Source organism: Phragmites australis, chromosome 12 (assembly GCF_958298935.1).
Source record: "Phragmites australis chromosome 12, lpPhrAust1.1, whole genome shotgun sequence".
Lineage (NCBI taxonomy): Eukaryota > Viridiplantae > Streptophyta > Magnoliopsida > Poales > Poaceae > Phragmites > Phragmites australis.
In genome coordinates, this window is record NC_084932.1 from 32,524,594 (window position 1) to 32,541,148 (window position 16,555).

General features: G+C 43.1%; 1 pseudogene; it reads right to left on the reverse strand.

Annotated features, from left to right (window-relative positions):
• Positions 1–6,431: 6,431 nt before the first annotated feature.
• LOC133886023 (bifunctional nuclease-like) lies at positions 6,432–11,116 on the reverse strand (annotated as a pseudogene).
• Positions 11,117–16,555: the final 5,439 nt, after the last annotated feature.

Here is a 16,555-nt window from a genome sequence, read left to right on the forward strand (position 1 = left end):
GGTCGGGATTTGCTGCGTTCAGGTGTCATTGGAGGGTTGGAAAGGGAAAAAGTATTTCCCTAACACAAGACAATTGGATTCCTAACACACCTATCCATATTATTTTCCCTGTGAATCCATTGCCAGATAGTCAACATGTTGATTTCCTTTTGTCTGATAACAGATATGCTTGGGATAAGGAAAAAGTCTATACCTTTTTTGACCTAAGAGATGCTGAGAAGATTCTATCAATTCCCATCAGCTCTGAAGACTGTCTAGATTTTGCTTCTTGGCCTCATACAAAGAATGGTATCTTTACAGTTAAGTCTGCTTATAACTATGCTCGGGTCTCTAAATTTTGGTCGGACAATAGCACAAATGGCAGGGGTTCATCTTCAGCCATCAATATCACTGGAGCAGGATGGAAGAAATTATGGGCTGTGCAGTGCCCCAACAAAATGAAGATCATTCTTTGGCGGCTTGTGCATGACTGCCTGCCATCAGGTGCACAGATACAGCATCGTTTCATCCCAGCCTCTTATGCATGCTATTTCTGCAATCGGTTTGAGCAAATTGAACATACCGTGTTACTATGTCCATTTGCAATAGATGTTTGGAAAGAAATCAAATCTTGCTTTGCTGTCAGACTGAAACTTAAGAGCTTCACTAATATCAGACAATGGACTTTGGATTGGCTGACTTCTGCTACATCAATTGAAGCTACAATTTTTGCTATTACAATATGGCATATTTGGGCTGCCAGGAACTCTGTCCGAAATGGAGAGCCTGCTCAGCACCTCGTCAAGTCGCAGAGAAGATAAAAATATATGTTGAAATGATTTTGCAGCATTCTTCTATCAAGCCTCCCACCAGGTGTGACTCCATTCGATCAGCTCCTAATTGGAATCCACCGTCGGTAGGCTTGGCCATGCTCAATGTTGATGCTGCCATTTTTTCGGAAATTAACAGTATGGGTGCAGGCTTTGTGCTTCGTAATGATCTCGGTGTGGTATTGCTGGCAAAGTCTATCTTCATCGATCACACCTCTGATCTTGAGGTGGCTGAAACCTTAGCTACAAGATATGCTCTCCAAAGCTCTCACAATGTTGGTTATCTGAGCCTGGTCGTTGCTTCAGATTGTCTAAATCTCATTGCACGAATCAACTCATCTGCTGCTGACCGATCTGTAATAGGTGCTATCGTCTACGACATAAAAACAATGGCTTCAGGCTTCTCTTTTATCAAGTTTATACATGTTACTAGATCTTGCAATAGGGCAGCTCATGTTCTAGCTCGATCGGCGGTGAATGGTGCCGAGTCAGTGTGCTGTAATGAGGTCCCGAATCTTATTCGGACCATAATCTATACTGACTGTTCTTGTTTGGTTTAATAAAGCGCCACCTTTTACCTTAAAAAAAAAGATATTGTGCACACAGCATGCAGGTTATGGTCTAGGTGGTCTGGTACTCTGGTGGTGGAGAAGAAGCTCTACTGTCATCGTCTTAGGTACTTTACTACTACAGTTGGAACGAATTAGTCGTAGGCCGGCCAGTCTTCACCTATCGCTTGCATTGTACTGTAGGTGTGGTGAGGATCGAAGGGAGACCATTCACATTGAGTCAGGATAACTAGGAACCGCATTCTAATCTGCTCGCGTTCGAAGGGCTGGACGATCACGCAGCTCCTGGAGAGTTCCATCCCCTCTCTACAGTAGAAAAGGTGACAGCGAAGGCGACATCGTTTCCGGCATTGTATAGACTCGTGATGTATACCTCTTATATGCAGCATCTACCTATATTGTTGAAGACGCTCTTAGTAGCCAGCCAGCTAGTGCATGCGTGCATTATTTAGACACACAAAATCATTTTGTATACTAGTATATAATATTAATATATACAATTGATGTTATTATCATTTCCTTTTGACCACCTTAATTAATTTTATGAGGCAAGCATCATCCCCTCTCTCCGCTGATACTAGCTAGCTGTCTATATTATTAGCTACTGTTGATATGTATAATATATATATATATATATATATATATATATATATATATATATATATATATATAATATCTATCTATAATGTTAGATACATTCTCAGTAGCCAACCAGCTAGCTGGTGCATCCTTCAAAACACACTATAAAAAATTATTTTTAAAAGTGGGTGGTAACTCGTTTTTATAGGTGTTTAGCGCACCTTCCTGTGATCGAATTCTTATGGAAATAGACGATTTTTATAGGTGCAAAAGAGACCGTTTGTGAAAACCGATTTTCACTGGCTGTTCCTTAAGTGTACCACCTGTGATAATCGATCTCCGAATCGATATTTTTTGTCCGAATTTTTTTTTTGATTGACCAGGCTCGAATAGGTTTTCACAGACGGTTCACATAAGGAACCGTCTGTGGAAACAGAGGTAGTTCACATAAGGAGCCGCCTCTAAAAATAGATGACATATTATCTTAAAAAATTTATAATTTTTTCATACGAACTCGGATTGGGACAAACTTTATATGAAAATTCCTTGATGAGATATACAACTTTATATTTAATTTTTTTTATTTAAGTCATTTAGATATTGAAATAATCGTTTGAAGTTTTAGACATAAGATATCGATCAAAAGAAGTGCATATATTATTGTTATCACTAGTACTTATGTAAGTCAAGTCTTGTTGTTGATAGTGGAGGTCTTTGATCTTCTTTTTATTGATCTTGTTGGAGATGCTGGAATTAGTAGTATTCTTTTTCTTCTTCTTGTTCTTGAGTTTACTTGCATTAATAGGACTTGTGGTAACAATAGCATATGAAACTTATGTGTGAAACTTCAACTGATTATTTGGATACCTAAATAACTTCAAATAAAAAAAGTTTTCAACTGTAAAGTTGTAGATCTCATCGAGGGCTACAATTTTCATATAAAGTCTGTCTCTATCCGAATTCGTATAGAAAAGTTATGAAATTTTTAAGATTACCTGTCATCTATTTTCAGAGGTGGTTCACATAAGGAACCACCTCTGAAAATGGCCCTCCATTTCTACAAGCGGTTCTTATGTGAACCGTATCTGAAAATAACTATTACCACAGACGGTTCCTTATATGAACCGCCTATATTAATCATTTGTAGCATCTAGATCCTTAGGTAAGTGATAAGTGTTTTGGTGATCAATGTCAACCGTATTATTGTAATTAATAATTTGTTTTAAAGGGAATCAAAAATTTACTTCAGAATGATCATTAGGTATTCTTGGTCCCTAAAATGATTATGTGGACAATCAAAGGACATGTATATCTAGATTAAGGATCTTATAGTTCTAAGTGTCACAAAGGAGATAAAGGACACTTAGAGTAGTATATATCTTTTTTTTCTTAGTTTTTTGACCGTACTATAAAGATGGGCTAAGAGTAGTAGCTTGATCTAACGAGTCTAGACTTGGTTTGATGTACACTTGTAAAATTCTAGTACTAGGTAGCTCAGAGAAGCCTATGGTTGAGATGTCGAGAAGTTAGAGCTCAAGAAAATTTGAATTGGATGAGCTCAGAATATTTTTAGTTCATCGGATGATCCGGTCTTGTGAAGAAGGAACCCACCGGATCATGTTTGTTTATTAAGTTAGAAAACACACTTCATACACATGATGGTCCGGTGATAAAAGATGTGGAATCACCGAATTCTTTTCTGGGTGACACATGTCCAAAAATATTAGAAGTGTTACACCGGATGGTCCGATGATAGTTTGGTCAGAGCATCGGACTAATTTCAACAGAGGTGGAATTACCCAGGAAAAATAAAGTTGAACTCACTGGATTATCCGGTGATGCAATGATGAAATCACCGGACTATTTATTCCAGAGACGATTCCAAGTGATGAAGTATGAAGCTCAATTCACCGGATGGTCCGGTGATCATGGTGTGTACACCAGATCAATTCTTGCAGAGAACATTTTCTGGTGGCAGAAGAAAGTTCACTCACTAGATGGTTCGGTGAAGGCAAGGAAGGAACACCGGATCAATATTTCTAGAGAGGGTTGTTTCGGGTGATTTGAAGGAGTTCTACTCACCGGATAGTCCGGTGATAAATAAATATGTACACCAGAGAATTTCCTACAGAGAAGTTTTTGAGGGCAGAAGAAGCTTAACCCACCAGATAGTCCGGTGATGGTAATGAAGGTATCATCGGACCATTATTTCTAGAGAAGGTTGCAGTGGGTAGTTTTGCTAGGTTGTACTCACAGGATGGTCCGGTGTTAAGTGTGTGCTCGCCGGATGATAATACTGGTCTATTTCTCAGCAGTAATGGCTAATGACAGCTGGCCTAGTGGGGATTGAAGTTTGTACTCACCGGATTATCCGGTGTGAGTAAGAAGGTACTCACCGGATCATCCGGTGTTAACAGAAAAAGTGGGTGGTTAGGCAATAGTTAAATTTGGATCTCTAGCCTATAAATACCTCCTCACTTGATCTCATATGGCTCTCTTGCAACCCAGAGAAGTTCATACACTGTGTGTGCCATCAAGAAGCAAGAGAGAGTATTTAAGTTGATTTTCAAGTCCCTAATTGAAGATTAAGGATATCATTAGTGTTTGAAGAGTAGCAAGTGTGCATCTAATTTTAGTCTAGGTTTGATCGTGATCAAGGGAAGCTGTTGGCTTGTTACTCTTGATGATTGCCAATACCTAGCCGGTCTTTGATGATTGGAGGTATCTCGGTAAGCTCTTGGAGTTCTTATGGGAGTCCCGGGAAGATCTATATGCTTAGTTTGATGCTCACCAATTCGGAGATGGAGAAGTGGTAATCATGAGGGAGAACTTGAGTCTTGGTGACTCAAGGTGGAGCGATATCTTTAGTGAATGCTCCAACGAGGACTAGGGTGAGTGTCAACTCCTTGATACATCGGAAAAAATCTGGTGTTTTCTTGACCATCTCCTTACTATTCCACAATTTAATTTGAGCATTTACATTCTCGCAAGCTTTCAATTCCGTATTTTCTTAGTATCTTTGTTTATTTGTTTTGTTATCTTCTCCTAGCTTGTTTGTGTAGTCGTATTTTCTTTCTTCTAGGCTAAAGTTGCTATTTGTTCTAGATTTCGGTAGAAGTTTTATTTGTCCAATTCACTCCCATCTTAGGCCATTCGATTCTTTCATTATCCCATTTCTAGAGGCAATTCACAGAAAGAATCACATATGAAAATGATAATTTTTAGATACAGTTTCTTATGTGAATCGTCTGTGGTACCATTACCGCATATGTTTCATGTAAAGAATAGCCTGTGAAAATAACCTTTACACATGTGACTTCTTATATCGTCCGCCTTAGAAATCGCCCATACAATTTGTTATATGACCTGTATGTAGAAAGACAACATGTCTTAAAAAAATAGTTTTTTACAGTGACATGCCCTATCTAAACATATAGCTTTGTATGCATTTATGATCAAAGTTAAATAAATAAGCGTCCTATGAGTGTGAGTGGAGGAAGCAGATACACTACAATGGACATGAACACTGGTTGAGTTTGTCGTGGTACAAGATGGATAGGAAAGAATGGACAAAGGAAAAGATAACAAATTTGCTATTTCACAAGTAATCGCTGAAAAAGTTTCCTGCTGTGCTGGTGCCCGCTTCCTAGTTGATCCTCTATTTTTCCATTTTCACACCGAATCAATGCCTCAACAAAGCCAAGTAAATTTACACCAATTATTACCACTGAATAATCATATCAATTAAATAGTGCTATATGTAAAAAATTATGTATACGTCCATGGAGATCAAAACATTCTTTACTAGAGTTATATATATAAAGTGCATAATCGTTGCAAAAGAAACTAATCAAATACAAGTATCATCACTTAAACATTTAGTCGAACATCTCACCTACTCGTTATTTAGGAATATTTTAGGATGAATAATTATTGGAAACAATAAAATTGGTTCTATACCATCAGAGAACAGTTTTCATCTAAACATATCATATGTAAAAAATTGATCTTACCATCAAACTTCTCAATATCAAATTTAGCGGATGATATGGTGGAGAAAATTCCATATCAAAAATATACTAGGTTTTCAAAAAAAAAAAAACCTCCGGTACATTGTTATATGTGCGTCTAGCAATTCTCATAAGCCTGCGACTACGTAACGTCAGTAGTGACGTCAGAGACCAGATCAGGACTGAGGACCGGATCTTCAGTGGCGCTGATCTTTTGTGGCTGACTGATGACGTCAGCGATGACATAAGCACGCCCGGATCTTCTGTGGCTGAGCGCAGATCTTCTGTGGCGCGCCGGATCTGCTGTGGTGAGGATGGAAGTGCTCGCTGTGTGCGTACCGTATGCTGAGAAGATAAGGCTAGCCAACCTACCATGCATTTCATTTGTATACGCAGGAGAAAAGATATATATATATATATATATATTATATGAGAGTAGTGAAAGATATATATAGGAGAGTAGCCAGGAAAATAGGGACAAGGACTCGAGTGGGGAATATCTTAATTTAAAGCATGATTGGTAGGAGTACATACAAACAACTGCTAGTGACAAGTGTGGCCATGCAGAGTTATAATTAGTGTCAATTGCGAATCTTGGTAGGGAATGCGCGCGTATGTGCTTTTTCCTTCTGGATCGCACTAAAAAAGGCTAGATCATGATGGGTCCAGCAGACCGACGGAGCAGCAACGTCGATTACTCCAATCAGGTTCCGTGGCGAATTTCATGGCTTGACTGATGAATGGGGAATATTTTAAAGCATGAAGGATAGCAAGATTTAAAGCCACTCCCAATGTTTTGTTTCTGTCAAACGGGCACGTTGTTTGACTTTCCGTCCTCTTGCTACAAGCAAGCTAAAAGTGTTGTAATTACATCGTCGTCTCACACGCGGAAGCAACCCCAAAAAATCACATGTGCACATGCACGCTTCACGTAGAAGCAAGCAATTGAGAAAAAGAGATGCAGATGCCAAGTGAAAACCGATTGAAATCGCAATGATGCCACCTTCTTGATTTCATAATTCGATTACCTCCCTTAAGTAGCTTCAAAAAAGTCTAGGACCTACATGGCAAAATTGATCTTATATATTTATGTTAACTATCTATCATCTTGCAATGAGAGTCGAAAATTTTTATAAGATAATCTACGGAGGTGTGTGCCTGATGTAACGCACGGAGAATTTTGGGCGGTGTACTGTAGCACTGTAGCACTGGATTCTGCAAATTTGAAACCACTGCTGGAGTTGGCCTTATATTGCGTGCTTTTTCTTTGACCGCAACATGAAAAGCTGGTCTCTGTATTGAGCTGGAAAAATTAACACCAAGAATGAGATCAGTCTATTAGCAGGGTTAGTCAGAATAAAACTGTAAATTGTTGACGAAACTAAAGAAAAAGTATCCCCATCCCTTCAACATTGCAGTGGAACCCATCACACACGATATGCCTGCAATGCATGACTGTTTATTTCGTGCAAGTCGGCAGAGCTCACCATCATCTTTGTAACGTTCTTCAACAGCAGCGTTGAGCATATTGCGGACCAAATCAAACTCTTGGGCATCACCGCAAGGCTGGTCATCAGGCGTGCAAAATGATATGGCTGCAGTTCCAGTGCTTGAAAAGACACTTATCTTTACAGGAATCTATAAAACAAAATCATCGTGACTACCTGTCAAGCCTTGTGATTTGGATTGGGTCCGAGTCTACATAACTTTCAGCTGACTTTGGTTGTACAACTTTCAATCCATTGTTATATGCAATACGCCTGTTAACTTGTATAGGAACCTATGGATGAACAGAACAAATTGGAATAAGTACCATAAACATCAATTGAGCAATAGAACACAAATAACTTCTGCAACTTCTTTGATCATACTCTATTTCCAAAAAGAAAAAGGAATTCCTGTACTCATGATTCATGAATGGGAAAGATGCAACCCCCCCCCCCCCCCAAAAAAAGTCACTTGCATTTTGACTTCCCCCCCCCCCCCTCCCAAAAATTGTTCTGTTGCAAAAAAACCTCTAAAGGTTTGATTTTGTTAAAAAACATCCCAAAAATTCAAAAAAATTTAAAACAAATCACAAAAAATTCTAAAAAAAACTAGAGACAATTCTAAGACCTTTTGTGAATTTTTTTTCAAAAATAATATCCTTTGCGTCATATTTCATGGAGAGTAAGTTTGAAAAAAAAAGAAAAACATGCAACTCATATATTAATTCAAGTTAAATGCATAGTTAATTATTTACTAATCCAAAAATCATGAAACAAATTTTTTTAGTCTTATTACATGATCCTCTATCTTCTAAAAATACATGAAAAATCTTGAAATAAATACATGAAAAATCTTGAAATAGTTATTGTAACGTGCAGGATTGAGTAAATGTGTTGCAGATAGATTAATTCATAACTAATCCATAACACACCCAAAATTAGTGAAACTATTTTTATTAGTTTACTTAAAAAATTATTTGTGTAGAAAAAATAATGGTAGATATGAAAAAGTTAAAATAAAATGAGTTAATAAATGAGCTGCACATTTTTCTTTTTTTTTCCAAACTTTCTCTCTATGAAATATGATGCAAAGGATATTATTTTTGAAAACAAATTTCACAGAAGTTCTTAGAATTGTCTCTAGTTGTTTTTAGAATTTTTTTTGTGATTTTTTTATTTTTTGAATTTTTGGGGGGTTTTTTGCAACAAAATCAAACTTTTGAGGGGTTTTTTTGCAACAAAACAACTTTTGTGGGGGAGGTCAAAATCCAAGTGACTTTTGAGGGGGTTTTTGCATTTTTCCCTTCGTGAATCAATGTACTGTTGCTTTCTTGACAAATCATAGGAGTTTTGTTGCTCTGATTTTCTAATTGAGTGGGGTGCACTCGTACGGAATATATATAATAAAACCCACCACGCCAAAAAAGATTAAAAAAAACCCTTCAATATTAGCAATGGCTATTGTTGGACACAAATATTGTCAGCAGTTACAGAGAAAACACAGGAGGCAAATGCACATCTTGCACCAGAAAGCAATGTTAATAGCATCTGATGGCTGGAGGTCAAAACTAATAGTTTCTTCTTCATTCACAATCTGAGCATCACGATGCCACACTTCAGAGTTCAGACTGATAGAAGAATTTTTTATGTGATAGATAATTTACTTTGAAGTGGTGTTACCTTTGCAAGATACAATCGCGAATAGTATGCGTCATGGACTATTTCTGTAATTCACACCAAACGTACCTGAAAAGGAGAGTACATATCCGAAGTGATCAGTGAGACAACATATTGTTAGTGTTCCACGGAAGCCGAAATTTAGTCTGTCCAATTGGACATGTTAGAGAAAAGAGGCGTGTATTGTTGGGGTGCATGATTCAAAAACAGTAAATATGAAAGTAGTAATGCACATGAAAATTCATAAACACCTTTAGAATACATAATTCACAAAAACACTAAACATGTGACTAAACTTTGAACTCACATGAAATTAGGAAAGCAGATTAAATCAGTTCATAAGATTTCATCTTAAACTCACCTCCCATCGTTTCAGTCATCTCCTTTACCACATTGTAAATAGTTGGCCTTGGCTGGAAAGACATAATGTTGGTGCAGTTCAGATACAACAAAATCATTCAAACCCGGAAGCACGTGGATGCTTATTAACATCGAAAGAATTGTTTTGCAACTAAGTCCAGCTCTTACAATTCGAATGTTCCGAAGTGCAGCCAGCAACATAATACTTGGTGTTTCCACTGGACGAAGTAGCATAGACATATAACACAATTAGAAAAGTATCTGCAGAAGTGGAAAGTGCACCCAAGCAAGAACTGATACATGCTGACTATAATCGGGAGCAGAAGGTCGCTTCCATCTTCCATCTTCAGCACAATAGCACGGTGCGGTGCAGAGTCCTACAGTTTTAGTACGCGAGGATTGTTTTGGACACATCTCAGGTGTTTGTCGTCGCGCATTTTATCACAAAACCATCGGATACACTTCTGAGCTCAACAGCAAGGACAAGTTAAACAAGCCATTTAATCATCAGACATGAACAACAATAGCTTGGTATGAGTGACATGTAGCTAATGCTGATCTAGCAAAAGTAGCTTGGATTTTGACTTTCTCCCTAACAACCCCAAAAGTCACTTGGATTTTGACTTTCCCCTAAAAATTATTTTGTTGTAAAAAACCCCCAAAAGTTTTACTTTGTTGCAAAACCCTCCCAAAAATTCAAAAAAATAAAAAAATCACAACAAAATTCTAAAAAAACTAGAGATAATTCTAAGACCTTTTGTGAAATTTATTTTCAAAAATAATATCCTTTGCATTATATTTTATGAAGAGGAAGTTTGAAAAAAAAAAGAAAAATGTGCAGCTCATTTATTAACTCATATTATTTTAACTTTGTCATGTCTACCATTATTTTTTCTACACAAATAATTATTTAAGTAAACTAATAAAAGTGGTTTCACTAATTTTGGAGGTGTTATGGATTAATTATGAATTAATCTATCTGCAACACATTTACTCAATCTACACGTTACAATAACTATTTCAAAATTTCATGTATTTTTACAAGATAGAGGATCATGTAAGAAAACTAAAAAAATTATTTTATGGTTTTTGGATTAGTAAATGATTAACTATGCATTTAACTCGAATTAATAAATGAACTGCATGTTTTTTTTTTCAAACTTACTCTCTATGAAATATGATGCAGAGGATATTATTTTTTAAAAAAAATCACAAAAGATCTTAGAATTGTATTTAGTTTTTTTTTAGAATTTTTTGTGATTTTTTTTAAAAAAATTGAATTTTTGAGGATGTTTTTTTTAACAAAATCAAACTTTTGAAGGATTTTACAACAAAAACAACTTTTGAGATGAAGTCAAAATACGAATGACTTTTGATAGGTTTTGTATTTTTCCCTTCTTTTTGGCAGACAACTTCAGAGTGCGCATACTCTGAAATCTCGTTCAGGGTGACGCTGACATGAAGTTGCTCCAACGATCCAGCGACATTAAGAATAAACAATAACGCAAGAAATTACCAGCCTCGATGACACTGGAGTCGACGAACTCCTCGCCGCTGGCATCGAAGTTCGCAGCCGCGGCGCCGTCACCGTCTCCCGTGCCGCTGGGACGGGGGACCAGAGAACCTACACGTCACGCCGTCGCAGTCCGCCTGCAGCCCGCACGCCCTTCTCCTCAGGCGCACGCGCCCGAGCAGCTGGAGATGGCCGCTGAACCTCGCGTCGGAGGTGAGAACGCCCTTCGTGGGGGCCGCATAGCGCGGGTGAACCGCCCTGGTGATGATCTCCATCCATTGGAATTTTTCACCGCGAAACCTCAGAAAGCAGCGTGAAAGCATAAAAAACAACCGAATCGAACAAATGGCTACGAATCGATATGATCAGCGAAACAAGTTAGCGATCCACTCAGTCTGGAAGGCGGAGCGCGGCGGCCGGGCTCCGACAAACGGCGACAGGAGCAGGAGGACCGACGAGTGGGCCGGTGCGCGATGGCAGCAAGAGATCTCCAGCGACGGGCCGGAGTCGACGGCCGGCGCTTGAAGTCGGAGACGACGGGCGGCGCGCTCATGAACAGGCGTGGATCCGGCCCGCCGCGCTGCGCCACGGATTCGTCTTCTCGAGCTCGGATTCTGGTCGCCGTTTGCCATTGCGTCATGGAGGCTCGTTCGGCGGGGGAGACGGCGTCGACGGCCGAAGGGCATTGACGGCGCCGCCGCTCTGTTTCCGGTCCGCGGCGGAGGACTCACCGGAGACTCGCCGGAATAGGCTTCCCGGCGACCATTGGCGACGGCGAGGGCACCAGGAGGATGCTGCGGAAGGGGGCACCAACTTCGCCGCCGCGCCCTTTTCTGCCGCTGACCCGATGGATGCGCTCGAGGAGGCAGCCCCGCCGGAGGCGACGATGACTGGGATCTTGGGGGGGGGGGGTGCTCGAGGCAACCACAGGGCAGCGGCCATGGCGGCCGACGGCCAGGCTCGGCAGATCCATCACGGCGGCATGAAAAAAGAGGTTACACTGGGCATCGGTGAGGCGGGCACGACGCCATCTTGGACTCCTTTGGAGCGACGTCTTCTCGTCGACGTGGTGGCGGCCGTCCTGCGAGGGCAGGGGGCGGACGAAGGATCGAACGATGAAGCGGTGTTGCGGGTGGGCGAACGAGTTCAGACAGACGACGTGCGGGCGGTCGACCGAGAAAGACAGACAAGAGAACGGGCGGGTAGAGGAATCGGCAGAGGAACATTTTGGTGGACGGAACATAGTTTACGCCTTTTTTTAGAGAGAAGAGATCAAGAGAAGAAGCTCTCACGTTCCCTCTCAAGGTCTGAAAATAACCATATTAATCAGAAAAAAATCTACATATACATATTTATAAATTATCCACCATTATCATTAGAAAAAACAAACCTTAAATACCCTGCTTCCTAGTTACCAACATCTGTCATCTAGTATCTTAGTAATTGAAGCCACCACTTATTTTTACAGGAAATCTAATTGGTATGTAAAGAAACGATAATGCATCGATGCCATCTATTATAATGACGTTGCTAGCCTCTATCCTCTTTATACACCGAGAATGATGACTAAAGTAGGTGAATAGACGTTGTTGGTGTATCAGGAACCGAGGATCCCTGAGTCCCGAGGTCAGGTCAGCCGTCCGCCACGTGTCACCATCCCGCGACGTCCCTCCTGCGGGATGAGAAGAGATGAAGTCACGGAAGAAAGTGCTCGGGGCCACAGTCAGTGGTCCCCGAGCGCCTCAGTTCCTCGATGATCTCGGAATCCCTGCGACAGGAGTTAATCCTCTGACAGCTGACGCGCCAGGTAGGGGGAACATCCCTGAATCTGTTCGTTTGTTTTCTTCCGCAGAAAAAAAATGGCCGGAGGACACCGTCTCCAGCGTTCCGGCTCCACTTCCAGTGAGGAAATGCGGCCCGACGTCCAGGAGGCCCTAGTCGCTGCTGCGTTCCAGCAGCAGCCGTTATCTGCACGCGCGGCTTTCCCCTCCCAAGGGGACCAGGGCGCTGGGCCCAGCAGGGCCGCCGCCGCCGCCACCGGTGCGCCGTCCGACCCCCAGCAGGTAGTCGAAACCCCGGCCGCCAGGTCCGCCTCTGGACAGCGCCGGGTGCCTCTGCGGCGTAGGCTCGCCTTCGGCGAGGCTGGCCCCGGAAGTGCGCTACTTGCGGCGCACGCTCTCAGGCATCCGCCTGTCCAAGCAACACCGAACACTCCGGAATGCCGCTGGATCCAAGACGTCGCCACCCTGATCGGCACTGCTCGCCGCCAAGTGCTGACCGGGAGTTCTCGCGCCACCACCCAGCGTGGCGCTGCCAGAACTGGCTCATCAACGGGCAACGTTCGCACGGGCCGGGGGGCCTCCAGGCGGAGCGCCCACCCTAGCCGCGTCCGAAGCCCAGGACCTCCGCTCGCGCCTTAATGAGCGGAGGGGCCACGAAGATGCGCGTGTCACCCTCGAGCGCCAGCGGGAAACCCGGCAGGAGGCCGAGGCAGAGGATCAGGCTTCCTCCTTCCCGATCCACGATCGCCAGGAACCCCCGGCTCGCCGGCATTCGCCTCCAAGGACTGCCACCCGCACCACGGGGTACGGCACTGGTTGCCATGCCTTCACCACTGAGCTCCGTTGGGTCAAATGGCCCTCCAAGTTCCACCCTGAGCTGCCGGAGAAGTACGACGGGTCCATCGATCCCGTCGAGTTCCTCCAGATCTACACTACGGCCGTCCAAGCAGCTGGGGGCAGTGAAAAGGTGATGGCAAATTATTTCCATATTGCCTTGAGGGGCTCTGCCCGTTCTTGGCTCATGAACTTACCCCCAGGATCTATTATCTCCTGGGATGACCTCTGCCACCAGTTTGTGGCTAATTTTTAGGGCACATTCACGCGCCCCGGTTTGGAGTGCGACCTCCACGCCGTCAAGCAACAGGAGGGGGAGACGCTGCGGCGCTTTATTCAGCGTTTCAGCCAGGTCCGCAACGCCATCCCGCGGATAGCCCCCCACGCTGTCATCGTCACCTTCCGGCAGGGCGTCCGCGACGAGCGGATGCTCAAAAAGCTAAGTACGCACGAAATCGAAACCACTGCGGAGCTCTTCGTGCTGGCCGACAAGTGCGCCAAGGCGGCGAAGGCCTGGGCGTGGCATGCTCCGCGCCCCACCGCCGACCAGCCAAGTTCTTCCTGTTCTGACAGGCGGGAAAAGAAGAAGAGAAGAAGGCGCGAGGCCGCTCCTGTCGAACCGACCCAGGGCCCCGCCCGTAGGCCGGCCAAGAGCCTGACCGCCGGCAAGAACGCCGGGTGGCCGCCGACAGACGGCCCGCGCCCGCAAGGGCCCCGGCCAGGGCCCCTCCTCGGGCCCCGACCCCTGCGAGGGCCCCGGCACCAGCTAGGGCACCGGCTCCCGCAAGAGCCCCGGCACCCGGCCGGGCTCCTGGTCCAGCGAGGGTCCCCGCTCCCTCGGGGCCTGAGCTAGGCAAATGGTGCCCCATACACCAGACCAGATGGCACGATCTCACGGAGTGTCGTACGGTCAAAGGTCTCGTCGAGCAACGCCAGAGGGAGCGCGACGAGTCCCGCGGGGGAGGCGATGCTGAGGCCGCCCCCGGCAACACCGAGCTCGGCTTCTAGGAGTCCGAGCATACCGTCGCTTTCATCGACGGAAGCGCCTACATGCCTTCCTCGCGCCGTGGCATTAAGGTCATGCGGCGTGAGGTGTGCTCGGCGACCCCGAGCGAGGAGGCCGCCAGGCCCCTGAGGTGGTCGGACGCCCCGATCACGTTCAGCGTGGCCGATCACCCCGCGAGTACTGCGGCCGTGGGGCGACTACCCCTGGTAGTGTCCCCCACCATCTGCAATGTCAAGGTCGGCAGATTGCTGATCGATGGGGGTGCAGGCCTCAACCTCCTATCCAAGGAGGCCTTCGAAAAGTTGCAGTTTTGATCATGTTGTTTAATTATCTAAAAGATATCACCACAAAAGTATCACAGTTTCATGATCAATGCAAAGATTAGAGAAACTAGTGTTATGTTAAGTTCAAACTAGGCAACCAAGTTCAACCCGACGGGCTATGCAAACACCCATATATCAATCCAAGCCTTAGTTTGATAACATAAAAAGAACATTCTTAGCACATTAAAAGACACAAAAGTTAACTTTCTCATTTGATCATTTAACTATCCTCAAGTGAGTTTTAAGCAACCATTGGTTCATTTCTTTAGCAAATCACATGAAGCTTTAAGCCACCGTATTGGATTCAATTTTAGCTCAAAACTTGATCATTCATTTTATTAACTCAATATAGAATTTAAGATATACAATTTTTCATAAAGCCAAACCAAGTTGTGCCTTTGCGACACAAAAGAGCACATGCTCTCCCAAGGGTTAATCATGGGCTAAACATTTACATAGACAAAGGTCAAAGACCCCCAATCCGTTGAACTGAATAAAGCGGCCTAGCACAAGTTTTTAACAGAACTAGTCCTAATTTAAGCACTGATTAAGTTAAAGCAAATACTCAAGGATGACAACAAATTATGTTCGCATTTCAAGTTCATTCTTTAGAAAAGACAAGCTTGCTCAACAGATTTTATACCATGTTTCAATAAGAGCCTAAGCTTGCACAGATTGTTATATATCCACTACACTTAGCATAAATTCACAACTAGTACAAAAAAGTACAAAGAACATATAAATGAAATTTGCTAACATGATTATACTACAAAATGCTATGCAATGCAAATGCAATAAAAGAAGGATAGAGTATGTACAAAGGCAACTCCTATCCACACAATATCATAGAGATGGCACACACCAAGCTCACCCCTCAGAAAGGCAAACCTTGTTACATCCAGAGGCTTGGTAAAGATATCGACTAGCTAGTGTTGGGTATCTATATAGCTTAACTCAATGTCTCCCTTCGCATTATGGTCTCTTAGGAAGTGTAATCTCACATCTATGTGTCTGGTTTTGAAGTGTTGAACTAAGTTATTGGCTAAGCTTATAGCACTGATGTTGTCACACAAAAGTGGCACATTCCTGAAATCTTACCTAAAATCCCTCAAGGTAGCAATCATCCACAAAATCTGTGAGCAACAGCTAACAACATCTACATATTCAGCTTCAGCAGTAGACTGCGCAACGCTAAATTACTTGCGAGAAGACTAACACACAAGAGAAGTACCTAAGAAATGATAAGTACTAGAGGTACTCTTCATGTCAATTTTACAGCCAGCAAAATCCGCATCCAAAAAACCTCAAAGAGAAAGCGAAGAGCAAGCAGAAAACCAAAGCCTATACTCAAGAGTGTGCTTGGGATACCTCAGAATGCGCTTCACCGCCAAGCAGATGGCGAAGTGGATGTTGGGTTTTATCACCGTCAGGTACAGAAGGGAGCCAATCATGCTCCTGTACTCCCGCTGGTCCACCTCCTCACCATCTTCATTCGGATCAAGCACGGTTGAGGTAGCCATCGGTGACGCCAATGACTTTGCATCGCTCATGTCGAACTTCTTTAGCAAATCCTTGGTGTACTTTGTCTGGTGGACGAATGTATCTTG